Raw genomic sequence first — 16,759 nt, 5'->3', positions numbered from 1 at the left:
AAGGCTGATATGCTCACAAAAGCTCTACCAAGAGTGAAACATGATGAAATGTGCAGGTTGATTGGTATCAAGAAGATTGAGGTACTTCAGAATTAAGGGGGAAATTGTTGCAATAATTCAGAAGTCATTTTTATTACTGCACGTTTATTTCAGTTTAGTAGCTTTATTTTGAATAAATCAAGGCCACATGGCTTAGTGTCGGGTCTTTAGGTAGTAACAGATTAGTTCCTTATTTTTAGCATTGTTTCTTTCAAGTCAGTGGCATTATGCTCCATATAAATTGTAATCCCCTCTTCAGTCATTAGTTGAATAATACGAAGCATTTTTGCCTCATATACTCTGTTTCTTTTCCATTTGGTTCTGCCATTGTCAAAGCTTGTGAGAAGCTTATAACCACCACACTTGAGCAAACCCCACCTTCGCACTCTTGCGAGTTCCTCAACCAATCTAGCGTCTTCCTCCACCAACAGTGTCACAGGTAAGCTTCCAACTCTCTTCCCTGAAATCTATTTATTTCTCCAAACATCTATTGTATATGTTCTCATTTTCTACATTCTCCTTGAAATTGGTTTCTTTCTTCTATAATTATGATTGCTTGCTGAACTTTGATTATGAATTTCTTAAATCCATTGTATGCTCCGAATTTCGGACAAACATGCTCTGTTAAAAATAAATTAATTTGGGGCTTATTATATTGTTTTTGTTGTTTAAACTTGGCAGATTTGAAGATGCATATTAAGTGCTTGATGAAATGCTTGAAAGAATAGTCGACACACTTCAATCAGGCTAGAACACGTCCATTTCGAGCACAAAACACCTGTTTTTCGATCGATTGAAGCTGTGTTAGTAATTAATGAATCTGGGTTATGATTAATTGAAGTCGGTTTTCATCGGAAAGTGTTCTTCACATATTTAAAAGACGCCTGTAGGAGAATATTTGTGACCCCAACGGGATGCCTTTGGAGGTTTTCCCTTGGGTACAAGCGTATGCTGCTCTTTATTTGTTGAGTGAGCAAAAAATGAAATATCATGCAAACTCGCTTAAAGAGGCGAAGAAGGTTCAATGTCCATTTATGTAAGACACTCACCGACTGTTTCAACTGCTTCCATGTTTATCCTCTTATTCATGAAAAGATTCTTTGTATACACAAAGTATTGTCCCATGACTTAAAAAACATGGACCAAATTAGGAATATAGGACCTCCTGATGTCCCAGGGACTTTTATGTGATTTATTATGTGTTGATCTTGATAGAGATATGGAAGGCTAGGAAGAAAATGATAGGGTGCTTAGTAGGTATACATAACAGGTATGCATGATTTTCACATCGGTTCACGTATTTTCGCTTTCAAAAATTATATTCAACATTTTGATGATTTTCTCGATTTGGCAGTTTCTGATATTACCCTTTTGCAATGATCAGTTTCTCTTTGATTTAACTTCCACTTTGAATGCTTTTAATGATTCAAGCGTTTAGCTTCCATTTTTCTGCAATGATCTGTTTTTTTAGATATTGGATTAAAGTGAGCAATATCATAGCCACCACTTCAAATCTATTTTAGTGATCGTCTTTCCAGTCAAGCTTTTTAAGTTCATATATGTTATTGTGTAATCTAGGTTTGCTTTAAAACTTATAACATAATTGTTTTTCACAAAAGATGGTTTAGAAAATTACTTAACTGGGAATCAAACATTTGGTAAGGTAGAATTTGTTTTGTCCCTAAAAACGTGTTATTATTTTTTAATCTGATAAAACGATTTGAAAAGGGATTATCATTTTTTTTTGTTCCTTACATTTCCTTAAAAAAGAAATAGCATTTTTTTTATTTGTAAAAATGAGTTAACCAGTTGCGTGAATCTAGCTATGCTTTTAGTTTTAAGTTTTTCCTTATTTTTTACATATTTTCTTTGGAATATTAACATACTGCAAGAAAATGAAAAGGAGATATAGCCTCAAAAGAAGAAACAGAGGGTTAAAAGGAAGCATCTACAACAGAGATAAAGATGGTGGTATCATTTTATTTTTTCTAATCTTTAAATTAATAAAAAAAAATTACATGTAATACCAGCCAAAAATGCCAAACCAGAAAACCACCGGCTCCAAACTTCAATTTTTGTTTGATTGTCTTTCTATTTGAGTTTTATATCTTGTATTCTGATTTATTACATAATCTTGGGTTTATAATTTATAAATGTATCTGTTTCGTCCTTGATATTGACCTAGATACAATATTGATGTGCTCTTTTATTAGTAATTTGTTCCAAAGTTCATTAGAGTAAGCAATTTATACTCAGAAAATGTGGCTGGAATTGTAGGTATGGAAACCTGATTCCTTGGTGATGCTTGGCAAAAAACTTGGCAAAAAACTATTTTAATGTAACCAACACATTTGGTAACAAATTTCTTCAAATAAAACTAAAAAATGTATTACATATTGTTGAAATGATTGTTATTAGGTTTATTTTGTACTTATAATTGTTATCACTACTATTGTTGGCAAAAATGTGAGTGTCTGGTAACTAATTTTTTAGAAATTTCCTAACCTTAGCTTATGGTTATGAAAATTTTACAATTGTGTACAGATGTTGAATGTATAATTGGAAAACGTCTTATAATGTTAGTGATGGAACTGAAAAGAATGATTTAACCTTAAGACTGATTAAGTTAATGACATTGGTGAATACTAGCTATTGAAACCGAAGATCAATAGTAATTAAGGAATTAAGATATGCAGGAGGATGAGGGCAATCATGGTCCACCTATTGCAATGTACTTTCAAGTATTTCATTTTTTTTATAACAACATCATCCTACTATTTTTTTTTACATCCAAATACAACATTATAGCTTCAAATGAAAGTACATTGTTATACTAAACAAACTATCTTCTTCCACCCCGCGCAACGCGCGGGACACCTACTAGTTTTTAATAATCCATATTTATCATATAAACAACCAATATTTAAAATATTTGAAATTATCTATTGTTTTGGCAAGGATAATCATTTAATTAAGATAAAATTCGTATTTTAACTTCAAAAAATGATTTAGGCATCAAATCCAAGTCAAAACAACAGCTAAATCCCGAAATACTTTCTGTCTGACGCACAAACTCGTCGAGTCAAACCTGGACTCGCCGAGTTGAGTCAGGCAGAGGCAAAAAACTCAATTTTTAGCAAACAAAACAGTTAAGCATCACATACAATTGAAACCAATCATGGCTCTGATACCACTGATGAGATTTATGCATAAGAAACATGCCTATGTGCTCATACAAACCCTAATGCTTGGATCTAGGTTTCTCTATTGTACATGCTTTGATTCCAAGACTTACAAACCTAGTTCTATCATATATAATTCGAAATTACCATAAGAAAACAGATCTAAGTGGTTTACCTCTTCCAAGTAGCTTGAATCCTTGTAGTCTTCTTGATCTTGAGCTTAGAGTCACAAATGTAACTCCTCTAATGGTTCACAAACCCCACAAGCAAGAAGGCAATATGAGAGAGGGTGAGAGATGCTAGAAATCGGCCTAGGGTTCTCTTAGAATCAAGTGGTAGCCGATTTCCATAGCCTAGGGGTCTTATTTATACTGCTAGCTACTAGGGTTTCAGCATAAACCCTAATGGACGACTTAATCACCAAGCAACCCATAGAACCTTCTAGATTAGGGCCCTTGGACGAAAATATGATGGATCCCCATCATAATTTTGTTCCCCCTTAGTCCATTAGGTTCTCCAGCCCAAAACTCAACTATCATGCATTTGATAGTTTATACCCCTTTATTTAATTAGTCTCTTTTAGTCACCAAATTAATTTATGACTAATACTAATCAAATAAATATGATTTCTCCGTTAATATATTATTCTTATAATATATTAATAAACCATAATATTCTCTCTTTCTCCTTAAATTACCTTGTCAAGTTGCTTTGGAGAAGGCAACCCAAAAGGATCATGCACAACCAGGTCAAGTACATACCAAATATAGTTACGGGCTTAGACACTATTCCAATAATAACTTCTTCCAACCACTTATCCCCTTTTCTCATAAAGACCATAACTAATGCATGACTCCATAATGATGACCAAGCTTGGATTTTTGTGCATCTACAACACATCCAAAGCTGAAATGGGGCATATCAAGGCTTGTGGAGACCATTTACTCAAAAAGTCTCCATCTTGGGACAAAACCATAAGGAATTGGACCATGAAACACAAAACTAAAATGAAGAGGAAAGTTCTGAGCTTTTTACCTCCAAGTGATGTTTCCCCCTCTGAAAAGCTCAGATCCAATGCTTGCACACCAAGACTAGCTTCCACCAAGGTCCTTTCTCCTTCTTCACAAACACACAAAGGAACTTCAAGCTCAAAACACACCCCCACAAGCTTAGAACGAATGTAGACTCTCTCTTAGGGTTTCACTCTCTGAAATGGTGGTTGAGGACAAGGCCATCACATTCCTTATAAAGGGCTCAAGCCACAATTACGGTTTTGCATCTGGGTCGGTTACGCTCGGTGTAACCTTGGGTATGCCCAGCATACCTAGGCGAGTCCGCGTACAACTTAAGTGGATGAGTACGTGCAGCGTACTCTTCAGTACGCCCAATATACTCATTTGCCATAACTTTCTTTTAAGGGCTAAACTTGACAACTTGGAAAAAAAGAAGGGTTTAAGAGATGCACCTGAATTTCCGGATGTTACAATTCTCCTCCACTTGAAATAGATTTCGCCCTCGAAATCGCTCCTCAAACCATAAAGATAGAAACCAACCGCTCGAAAAGCACCACTATGAGGTTCTCACACCAAAACGATATCTTTCTCCATGAATACCTGGATCCGACTAGGAACTCCAAGTTTGGAACAAAACCGACCCCTTTGACGCTATAATACCCCTTTTCTGACCTTCCCAGGATCTGGAAAACTCTTGTGGCCTGGCCCGCCGCCAGACCGCCCACTCACGCCATCACCATGATATTCGCTCCTCGAACATCAAACCCTGAGAACTCACTGCTCCTCTGATCCTCACAAGACAAATCCGACAATCGGCTACCGATTACTCATACCAACGTACCAAAATAGTCTGAATCACGCCCCAAGGGACGAAAGTGTTCACATCCCACCAGGGCTCAACCACTGAACTACTATCAGAATCCATCCGAACAATAAACTTTCAACATCTTGTTCTCTGACACCAGAAAATCATGCTCGCTCAGAAGTCCTCATACATCTAAAATCATAAGCCTCAGCTGCATCCTCGTATCCCACTTTAACACTGAGTACCAGGTCTAATCTCGACCCAACAGTTGCACCTCCAGGGTCATCCTATTCTCCATGGTTTCCTCCTTACTATAACCACATCGGCCCAAAGTGATAGACAACTAACGAAATTCGCTTAACCCTAAGCGAATGCTACCTTCCCAAATGGAGATCGACTCAACCCCGACCTCTGTCATCTGTTACTCATCGTTCCATGCAACTTGTGGTACTTCCTGTACCCTAGTACCGACCCACACCGGTCTAAGACATTGGATGACAAACAATACTCCTCAACATGGAACCCACCTCTGAACCCATAATCTCATCTCGCTTATCCAACGCACCACCAGAGCCAAACTTAAACTCGAGAGTTTGGTCCGACCCAGAGTTGGGACCACTCGTCCCAACGAAGCACTCAGCTCAGAACTAATTTCCCCATCATTGAGGAGACCCCCGTCTCGCCCTTTTTCCGACCACCAGGTTCCCAAAAACTCATAAATTAGGGCCACCCCATCCCTAAAACTCTTCTACGCCCTGCTCCGATCAAAGAGTACTTTACCATAACAACTTCTCGCTGACTAGCGTGTGCTACGTCTTCCCGTGGCATCACCACAACCTCTGACTAGTGAGTACTACGGCTCCCCGTAGCATCACAACAACCTCTGACTAGTGAGTACTACGGCTTCCCGTAGCATCACAACAATCTCTGACTAGTGAGTACTAGGACTCCCCGTAGCATCACAACAACCTCTTACTAGTGAGTACTATGGCTTCCCGTAGCATCACAACAACCTTTGACTAGTGAGTACTACGGCTTCCCGTAGCATCACAACAACCTCTGACTAGTGAGTACTACGGCTTCCCGTAGCATCAAAACAACCTCTAACTTGTGAGTACTACGGCTTTCCATAGCATCATAACAACCTCTGACTAGTGAGTACTACGGCTTCCCGTAGCATCACAACAACCTCTGACTAATGCGTACTACGGCTTCCCGTAGCATCACAACAACCTCTAACTTGTGAGTACTACGGCTTCCCGTAGCATCACAACAACCTCTAACTTGTGAGTACTACGGCTTCCCGTAGCATCACAACAACCTCTAACTTGTGAGTACTATGGCTTCCCGTAGCATCACAACAACCTCTAACTAGTGAGTACTACGGCTTCCCATAGCATCACAACAACCTCTGACTAGTGAGTACTACGGCTTCCCGTAGAATCACAACAACCTCTTACTTGTGAGTAATATGACTTCCCGTAGCATCACAACAACCTCTGACTAGTGAGTACTACAGCTTCCCATAGCATCACAACAACCTCTATCTAACAATCTGCGGATCAATCATAGATAGGTGCATGCACTTACCCAAATTATGAACCATTATATCTGGCGGAAATTGTCATAACAAAACACCCTTCCCTGCTACAGTCCAAATGCTTGGACAATCTCACTTGCTTCCATTAACCGAAAGGCTCCTGCTGGAACCATCGATGCTCAACCCACCACTTGCCGTCTCCACTCGAGACTCAAACTTATCCGAAAGCCAATGCATTAAATTCGGATACCTCGATACACTACATAGAACCTCACGACGACTCGTCTCATCCACTGATCTTCCTGTGCCACAACCTGAAATTGGTTGTCTATTCAACTTTTGCCCTTCCCAAGTTGAATAACAACCCCATCATTTACCCAGAATTTCTCAACCGCCGAACTCACCCTACGAGCCAACCATCTCGAATTCACCATTATGACCTTGAAGAATTCTCGTTCACCCCAAGGTCTCCAATCAACGGCCACTTTCCGTGGTGGCACTCATACTTTTCAAACATAACACATGCATTATCTTGCTCTGCACCTCGTCTCAGTCACCAACAACCTCGGGCTCAATGAATTCGCACCGCCGGTCTCTATATCCAGATCTCTAACCATTCTCAATTGAATCCCTGATCCCCTCAATACAATACTCGGTTCTCCCCCACACAGACAGTTTCCACCAGTAATCATCGCACCTACTCTTGGAAGGTGCTACGCAACGCTCGATGATCTTCTGATAGAGATCGAGTAGCTTCAATTCCCTGAAACTCAGATGAAATCCTTAGAACTTCCCACCGTGACTGTCTCTAGTCATTCAGGATCTCACACCATTCCATCACCGGACCCCCCCCCCCCAACTGTCCAGTATTACCCTGACTCTTAGTCTGAAAGTAATGATCTATCGTACTCCTCATCATCGACTCATCAACCAGCGTTCCATCACATCACTTATCATAAGATCAGAAACCATATTTTTCACTTTTAATACCCATCAAAGTTAATAAGGGTCACTGCCCTGATATACTCATCTTGGTCGCCCGACGCTGCAACTAACACATGCCCTACTATACTCCATTAGGGTGTATCCTGGTCCTGGACCATCTCAGTCCCCACTGACGACCTTTTCAAGATATATCTTTACCTTGCGGCAAACCTACTGCCATATACTATGGTTGAAGGTCACCATCCGTGCAATCCCACAGGGCTCACCCCCGAACTCAAAACCGAAATCTCAGCACCTTTTATGTCTCCCACATGAAACAGAAATAGCACCACTCGGATCACAGAAAGTGACCTCTCCACTATGGGCCGGTCGCCCGATGCAAACCGTATTCTCCCATAACGCACCATCCCTACTCGTCCCTAAGTCTTTCGACTCCATCTGACATATCACCCACATTCCCTCAGAGCTCACTCGATTTTCCTTTTCAAGTGATGCTCCACTAAAACTTGTTCATCATGGCCTTCTGGCCCCATACTCATTCACCTCTGATCTCAGTCTAGGCAATCCCCACAGAATATCCGGTAAAAACTAGAAACACTATCCACCACCTGACATGATACTTAACCCGTGTGGCCACCTCTCGATCTGCTATGAATCATGGTACCTGTACAATGTTATCTCCTCTTAATCTTCTGCGAATCATGGTACTCAAACCATGTTCCCTCTTCTTAATCCCTCTCACATCATGGAACTTGAACCATAACATCACCTCTCGACCTGCTACAACTCTTGGTACTCGAACCATGACGTCACTTCTCAATCTGCTACTTATCATGGTACTCGTACCAAGATATTGCCTCTCGCGGCTATCGGATCCTGACCCATCAAACCCTGGTGACTTTGTGTTGCTGAGCTCCCGGTACAGCAACGAGTCACCCCCTCGTGGTCTAGCAGTCGCGACAACTTTGGTGGCTACAGCAGCAGCAACTTCCGAATCAGCAGCGTATCACTCATCGAACTTCTCAATCAACGTGATCTCGATAGACCCAAACATCTCGTGTATGACCTCACGTATGGTCGTGAACACCTCATCACGAATTATCATGTAAATCTCGTCATCGCTAACTCCGCTGCTCTCTGGGGTGTGATGTGTACCCACCATGATGTCTCTGAAACACAACACAAAGATACTAGAGACTCGATCGAGTATACTCGCACTCGATCACCCAACCCTACTTGTTCCTTGGTACTCTAAGGATTCTTACTTGGACTGCGCAAAGATCCAATGTTTTCAGTAGTACGAGCCCAATACTAACTTCCACACCGCATCAACATTCATTCCAGGTCCTCCTCCTAGGATCCCAGATCACAGGTACTCTACATCTCGCTAGACATAGGCTACCCTTCGGTAGACTTCTCATAAGCTCCTCGCTGCTACCTACTCACTCTTGAAGCATCTCATAGCAGCAGTAATCTCGTAGGCTAAGGCATCACAAATCAGGCCCCTCTAGTCCTAATACGAATACCTAGCCTACTCTAGCATGCATACCATATCATATCATATCTCATAACACATAATTTAAGGGCATTTTGGGAAATCACCGTTCGGGCGTTGGCTGATCGTACATACTGCTCCTTTCTGTTTTTCTCAAAGTCTTTTACTCTTTTAGAAAAATTGTTCCTTTTTATGAAAAACTTCCTCAAATCCTCAGTTTGAGTTCAAATATGCCTGAAGGTGCATCCGAATCCCTCAAACCAAGGCTCTGATACCAACTTGAAACAACGTGAATTTTCAAAACAATTTTTCATTTTTAAAACATACTTTTATTCACAAGATAATATCAAAACATAATGTATCCCATGTTATCATCATAAAACATATCCCAGAATCTCAAGTGCATAAATCTTCATCAGTGTGTATATATCATGTCGGCGCCTTCCCGCGATCCTCGCTAGTACCTGAAACACATATCACATAACATGGTAAGCATAAATGCTTAGTGAGTTCCCCAAAATACCACATGAAACACGTACTCCTTTCCAGGCCATAACTCCGTGGGACCTTCCGGTCCAAGTGTCTCAGGGGACTTCCGTCCCAAATCCCGGTAGATCTTCCGGTCCTACTCGTATCGACCTTCTGGTCCGTAACCTCCTGACCTTCCAGTCCATGTCCTCGTGACCTTCCGGTCCATATCATCTTGACCTTCCGGTCCTTATCATTCATAGCATACATAACACATACATATCACATATCAACATATAGCACATACATCTCATAGCATATAAGACCTTCCAGTCACACATAGGTACCCTTCTAGGTACAGTATAGTGAGAAGACTCACCCCATCTGATGTCTAGTAACTCACGTGCTCAATCCCTGAATCTTGAAACAACGACCTAGCCCCACCTAATCACATAAAGTAATTGTTTCAAATCATTAACGAATCTTAAGGCTAGACTAATCCCTTCCTATGTCCTCTCAAAAGGCTAAGAGACCATTTTACCCCTCAATGGTCCCAAAAGTCCAACTGTTGACTAAGACCCTAAAAGTCAACGAAAGTCAACAACAAGCAGTACGCAGGGCATACTCCGGCTAACCAGAATCGCGGGACTCGACCCCTTACGTGGCGTGTATTGGGATTACGCCCAACGTAAGTCCCAGTTTACCATTCTCCAAAGTTTTGGTCTGAATTGATTAAGACAACGGTCCATATCACAGATCTAGGCACTCTACTGCCTTCTAAACCATAAAGTCGAAACCTTTAGGCCTCTGCATGGCCAAAAAGGTTATAACTTCTTCCAACCTCTTATCCCCTTTTCTCATAAAGATCATAACTCATGCATGATTCCATAATGACGACCAAGCTTGGATTTTTTTGCATCTACAACACATCCAAAGCTGAAATGGGGCAGATCAAGGCTTGTGGAGACCATTTACTCAAAAAGTCTCCATCTTGGGACAAAACCCTAAGGAATTGGACCATGAAACACAAAACCAAAATGAAGAGGAAAGTTCTGAGCTTTTTACCTCCAAGTGATGTTTCCCCCTCTGAAAAGCTCAGATCCAATGCTTGCACACCAAGACTAGCTTCCACCAAGGTCCTTTCTCCTTCTTCACAAACACACAAAGGAACTTCAAGCTCAAAACACATCCCCAAAAGCTTAGAAAGAATGTAGACTCTCTGTTAGGGTTTCACTCTCTGAAATGGTGGCTGAGGACAAGGCCATCCCATTCCTTATAAAGGGCTCAAGCCACAATTAAGGTTTTGCATCTGGGCCAGTTACGCCTGAAGTAACCTTAGGTACGCCCAGAGTACCTAGGCGAGTCTGTGTACAACTTAAGCGCATGAGTACACGCAGCGTACTCTTCAGTACGCCCAACATACTCATTTGCCATAACTTTCTTTTAAGGGCTAAACTTGACAACTTGGGAAAGAAGAAGGGTTTAAGAGATGCACCTGAATTTCGGGATGTTACAATCTGGCTAGTAAGAGTAGGATAGAAACGCTTCTTGTGGACAGTAACACCACAAGAAAAACATGTAACACCCTTTATTGGACATACGGGCTTTTTGTGGCCTATTTCTCCACATCCATAACAAACCACAAATCCTTTTTCTATTTTGCATTCACCCAGATGATTCTTTCCACAATTTCGACAAGATGGAGACTGAAGAGAAAAAGATTGTGACCTGCCGCGGCCACAAAAAGCACTCTGAGATTGCACTTGCTTACTAGGTTCAGATCGAACGGATTGAGCTGGTGGAATAGAGGAAGGAGGAGCAGTTCAATCAGTACGTGGATGCTTCAGAACAGAAAAAGTGGCACCACGTATCTCTAAGTCATGCTCGCGTCGTCACACATATTCATTGGCTTTATTAAATGATAGAACATCCTGATTGGCTACGAAATCGTGGATTTCATGCCGTAGTCCCTCCATGAATAACTGAATTTTCTCGTCTTCAGTTGGAATATACTTTGCACCAAACCGTGCTTTTTGGTTGAATTGAGTTTCATACTCATTCACAGTCATTCCTCCCTGTTTAAGCTCGAGAAATTCTTTCTCCAATATCCTCCTCATATCAAGAGGATAATATTTTCCTAACAAACGGGTTTTGAACATCTACCATGATATATTCTCCTGGTCATACTCGTTGAGAGCTTCATATGTTGCTTCCCACAGACCAATGCTTCTCCGATGAGCATTGCAGAAGCATAATTAGCCTTGTCTTCATTATCCACATGAGAGATACGAAATACTTTCTCTGTTTTCTGAATCCAAGTTAGAACAACTATGGGATTAAGGACACCAAAAAACTATGTAGCACCACTACTCTTGAAAGTTTTGAATGAGGGGCGTCTCGTCTCCCCTTTAGAAGATTCTCCGGTGACTTTCTCTTTTCCTTTATCACCATTATTTTTGTGTTCTTCGAGAGTCTTCCGAATAACACCAGTAAGTTTACCCAACCAAAAACACCCCATCTTCTTATATACACGAAGAACACCTACAAATAATCTAAGGCTCATTGTAAGTTTTCTTACAATAATTAAGTGTTGTTTAAGACTTTAAACTTAGTATTTAAATTGTTATATGTGATTTAAATACAATATTGTTAGGATACAATTTATAATACGAGTTCTAACCCGAAGATATACACAACTAATACACAACCAACCGAGAACTCACATATAAGGTGAGTTCATATCCTTACGTTTTCATAATTTTTCACTGTTTAGGGGGGGGGGGGGGGGGGGGAATACAAGTGTAACACAATAAAAATTGTGTTAATATCTAAATATTTTCAATATTTTAAAAACTATTGTTGTTGTTAAAAATATATATTTATATATGTATAAATTATATAATTACTGAAAGACCCTAAACTTTCATACTCGAAACATTATTACTCCAAAACATGCTAAATGCATATTCATAAATAATATTTACATTGATAATTTCGATTACAAACGACTGGATACAAACCGACTAAATTTTAATATTTTACAAAACTTCCTAGGATATGAAAGTTTTTATACAAACGTAAACTGAAGTATAAAAGTAATAGCATAAACTATTCTAAATCTTCCGAAAATATATAACTATACTGGTTGCTTATCACCTGCAATTGTTAAACATTGAGAGGGGTAATCGGTGATGCATAGTGAGTATAATAATAGATACAATATAACGTTATGCCATATATATACTTCAATATGGCAAAAGCAAAGAGGAACAAGGAACAATAAAAATATATGTGAATCATGCGATAGACTTTCCATATCAATCAATAAGACATAACAATTTCAATACTTCATATACATCAATAAAACTTCAGCCCAAGTGGCACAAAAAATACTCAGGAATATCATTTTGCTAGAATATCCAGGCTTTCAGCCTTATCTTAGCATACTGCCGATGCCAAAGTGATGTCTATGTCATACACTTCATGGTCAACAGTACACACCAATACCCAAGTGATGCTTATGTCATACACTTTGTGGTCGGAGGTATAGCCTTGCTATCAGAATAGCAGAAATAATAACACAAGATGATAACATGGAAAAGCACATAGCATATATAACACATAACATACAATGGTTCATATATATTGAACTCACCTTGAAATAACCGGTGTTTAAAATATTAATTTGGGCAAAACTTCGGTTCTCAATATGACTTTCTGTGACAAAACCGGGGATTTTAGTTGAAAACCGGTCTTACACGGGCAGAGTTTCGACTTGAAAATATAATTTTCTCGGGAACTTTGGGGTGTCGGGACTTGCTCCAGGTGTCGGGAATGATACCGGGGATTCGGGGGTGTTAGGGACAATTTGGAGAAAATATAAGGTGTAAAAGTGTAAGAATTCTAAACAAAGTCTGGAAGCCTTCGGCCTCTATTTATAGTATGTGAAGCTGTTGACTACGTTAGGCGTAGTCCTTGGTATGATGGGCGTACCGCGAGGCGGCCATCTACGCGGGGCGTAACCCTCGTACGCGGGGCGTACTAGTGAGGAGTCATTAGATCAGAACCCGAGCCTTGGACGTGTCAAGAATGCATGATATGTGTTTGTCGGATTCAGTACGCTGGGCGTAGCTCTTGTACACGGGGCGTACCTCATCGGGCTAGCCTCGATTTTCATGCCATAAACTTGTAAAATTTATATCTTTTGCATACGAACTCCGTTTTTAACGTTCTTTATATCCACGCGTAGGTGAAATTATGATCTACAACTTTTTCTTAGACTCTGTCGGATAATTTTGACTTTATTTTTATTATTATATTTTTAACACGCCGGGACAGGATAAGTCCGTTAAAATTTCATAACTTTTTCATCCGACGTCTGTTTTCGTCTGTCTTTTTACCATTGCACTACTATTGACGAGACCTTCGATTCTCGTTTAGGTTGTGTCAGCTAAAAAATCACTCGATCTTTATTTCGAGTTTTCAACTGTCTATTGGTATACCGAAACTTAGAAAAATCATAACTTCTTCGTTATAACTCGGATTTCGATGAAGTTTTCCCCTAAATGTTTCTAACGTAATTATCTACAACTTTCAATAATAAATTTTACTTATTTCAAATTTTATATTTTCGTTAACTTTTAATATTTGCATTTTGATTGGAAATCTCATAAGACTTCCAATACTTTCTGAGTTATTTTAAACATAGTTTTACTTCATTTCGAGTAAAAAATATCTGTTAGAAATCAATACTCAATATCACAAAATATTTTATAATATTATTCATTACAAAACACGATTTCAAAACGTGCATGTTACAATTACGGTTCAATAGGCTTAGAATTGATAATTTGACTCTATTTCCTTTTCCTTGTTTGGTTGTGGACTCGGGGTAAAATTATTTATTTAACTGTCTATTTAATCATAATTATATAAATATTATATTTATATAAATATAAAGTGATTTCAAACTATTAAACGGAGTTATGATATTTGTAAACTGTTTTAGTACCATTTGGATATAAACATTGGATTTCAAGGAACATCTAACGTCCGCAGATCCTGGCTAGTCAAATTAGAGGCAATAAGTGTCGAAAACGACTTTTCGACAGAAGCTTATAAATAATTTGAACCAAGTTGTAGTATATGTCACTAGGTTTCCGTACATATAAAGAACGCCGAAATCCGAGTTATAACGAAGAAGTTATGACCCGTCGAAGTTTCGTGACGGAACCGGCTCGATACCGGGAGGCGTAAATAGTGAATCTACGATAGAGCGAGATTTAGCCTTGGCGCTCTAAACAAAAGTCGTAGAATATGTTAAACTAAGAAATTCGATAAAAAGGACGCCCAAATCTGACTTCGTATGAAGAAGTTATGATTTTTCGAAGTTTTGGATTAGCAGTGTACAGCCCGAAATTCGAATATTAGATCGAGCATTTTTTAGCCGACACGACCTGAACAAGAATCAAAGATCTCATTACGAGTAGCATAACGAGAAAAAGATGGGCGAAAACGGACGTCGGATGAAGAAGTTATGAGGATTTAACGGACCAATCCTGTCCCGGTCTGTTAAAAATATAACTTTAAAAATAAAGTCAAAATTAGCCGATGGAGTCTAAACGAAAGTTGTAGAGTACGTCTCCACCTACGCGTGGATATAAAGAACGTCAAAAACGGAGTTCATATGAACGAGTTACAAATTATAATAGCATATTTACGTATTAAAATAAAGTATAAATCATATATACGTACACATATATATACATATGTATATATCGTTAGAAATGTATCGACGATGCGGTCATTATAAGACTAATGTTGAGTTCTTTCGACATTAGTTTAGTGCAAATATTGTTAAATCTATTTAAAATAGTATTATAAAGGGATGTTTAGTTGTTTATATAACTATAAGGTCATTAAGTAATTATGGAGGGTAGTTTTTGTAAATTCAATTACTATAAATAAGAGGTTTGGGCTCTCATATTTCTTGCACCATTCGCTTGATTCAAGAGTCTTTCTCTCCTTATCCCCCGAGCATTTCGGTCCCTCGTGATTCGACTTCTCTTTCTGTAGTTTTAGTATAGTAAGGTGAGCGCTGAAACGATGCACGAATCTTTCTTAGAAAGATTCAGCGACGAAGTTCTGCCCCTACAGAGCCCGACTCCTAGCTAAAATCCCCTTGTAAGTTAGTTATGCTTATCCTATTTTAAATAAAGTTTATATTTAAAATTAGTATTGTTATTATAAATTTATAATAAATATTTGAGCTATTATTATGACTTATATAAGTGTCGTTATAATATCTTTTTAACTACTCGCGGTACAGGGAATCTGATTTAAAGGGCCGCATAGGGTTGTTGGATTTCAGAAGTGCTATATGCCAAAATGGTCTTGTCCTCCGGTGTTTTATGTCTGGCCCGTGTCTGTACATAGTGGTTGGTCAGTATTGTTTAAACGCTTATATAATAATAATAATAAGACTAATAATTAGTCACGGTAAATATTAGACTAAAATCTAGTGATAATAATACTAGCTTTCGTCGAAGGAAATTATTTTAAAGTAAACGAAGCGTTGTCCGAGTACCGAGTCACCACCTTCTCAGGTGAGTGCATAGTCTCTTTCATCTTACACATAGATATGAAGTATTTTAATATAAATTATGTGATGTGTGTGCATATTGTCTGAATACTTGCTGTCTATGCTGGGTGAAAGATTTTTATACATGTTTTAAATGATTTAAACTGTATATGTATTTTATATCTACAAAATGTGTTGGGTAAAACATGGGTAGATGAAATAGTTGTTTTGTGATAACACGATGGGAGACATCAATGTTGCCAATGATCCAGTCATCTAGTGGAGTATAGATGATGACCATGGGCGATACTAGACGGTCCGGTGGAACGCTCGTAAGCTCGTAACCTGTAGGTGTTTTTGAACTAAGTGCTCATTAGGTATTTTGAACTGAGTGTGTTCACTACGTATCTTTGAACTGAGTGTGTTCACTAGGTATTTTGAACTAAGTGTGTTCACTAGTTACTTTTGAACTAAGTGTTTACTAGATGTTTTGGACTATGTGTTCACCAGTTGTAATCTATAAGCTTTGGTAATGATGGACTTCGTGCCGATTCCTTAGGAATGAATGAACGAGAAATAGCTGATTCTTAGGGTAGATCCTTAAGAGTAAAGAAGATAATGGGGATGGGTAATTGGGTTTAATTGCTTGATTGTTTAAACCTAATAATTATATTATTGTGGGTTGAAAACCC

At 39.0% G+C, this 16,759-nt stretch overlaps 1 long non-coding RNA gene across 1 annotated transcript; it reads left to right on the top strand.

Annotated features, from left to right (window-relative positions):
* Nucleotides 1-219: 219 nt before the first annotated feature.
* Nucleotides 220-1,255, top strand: LOC128128138 (uncharacterized). The gene is made up of 2 exons (XR_008225798.1): nt 220-478; nt 721-1,255. It is a non-coding gene; the product is annotated as an uncharacterized LOC128128138 (long non-coding RNA).
* The last annotated feature ends 15,504 nt before the right edge of the window (nt 1,256-16,759 follow it).

Source organism: Lactuca sativa, chromosome 8 (genome assembly GCF_002870075.4).
Source record: "Lactuca sativa cultivar Salinas chromosome 8, Lsat_Salinas_v11, whole genome shotgun sequence".
In the NCBI taxonomy this organism is placed as follows: Eukaryota; Viridiplantae; Streptophyta; class Magnoliopsida; order Asterales; family Asteraceae; genus Lactuca; species Lactuca sativa.
The sequence above is the reverse complement of the archived record's forward strand: the minus strand, read 5'-3'. Positions and strand labels throughout refer to the sequence as shown.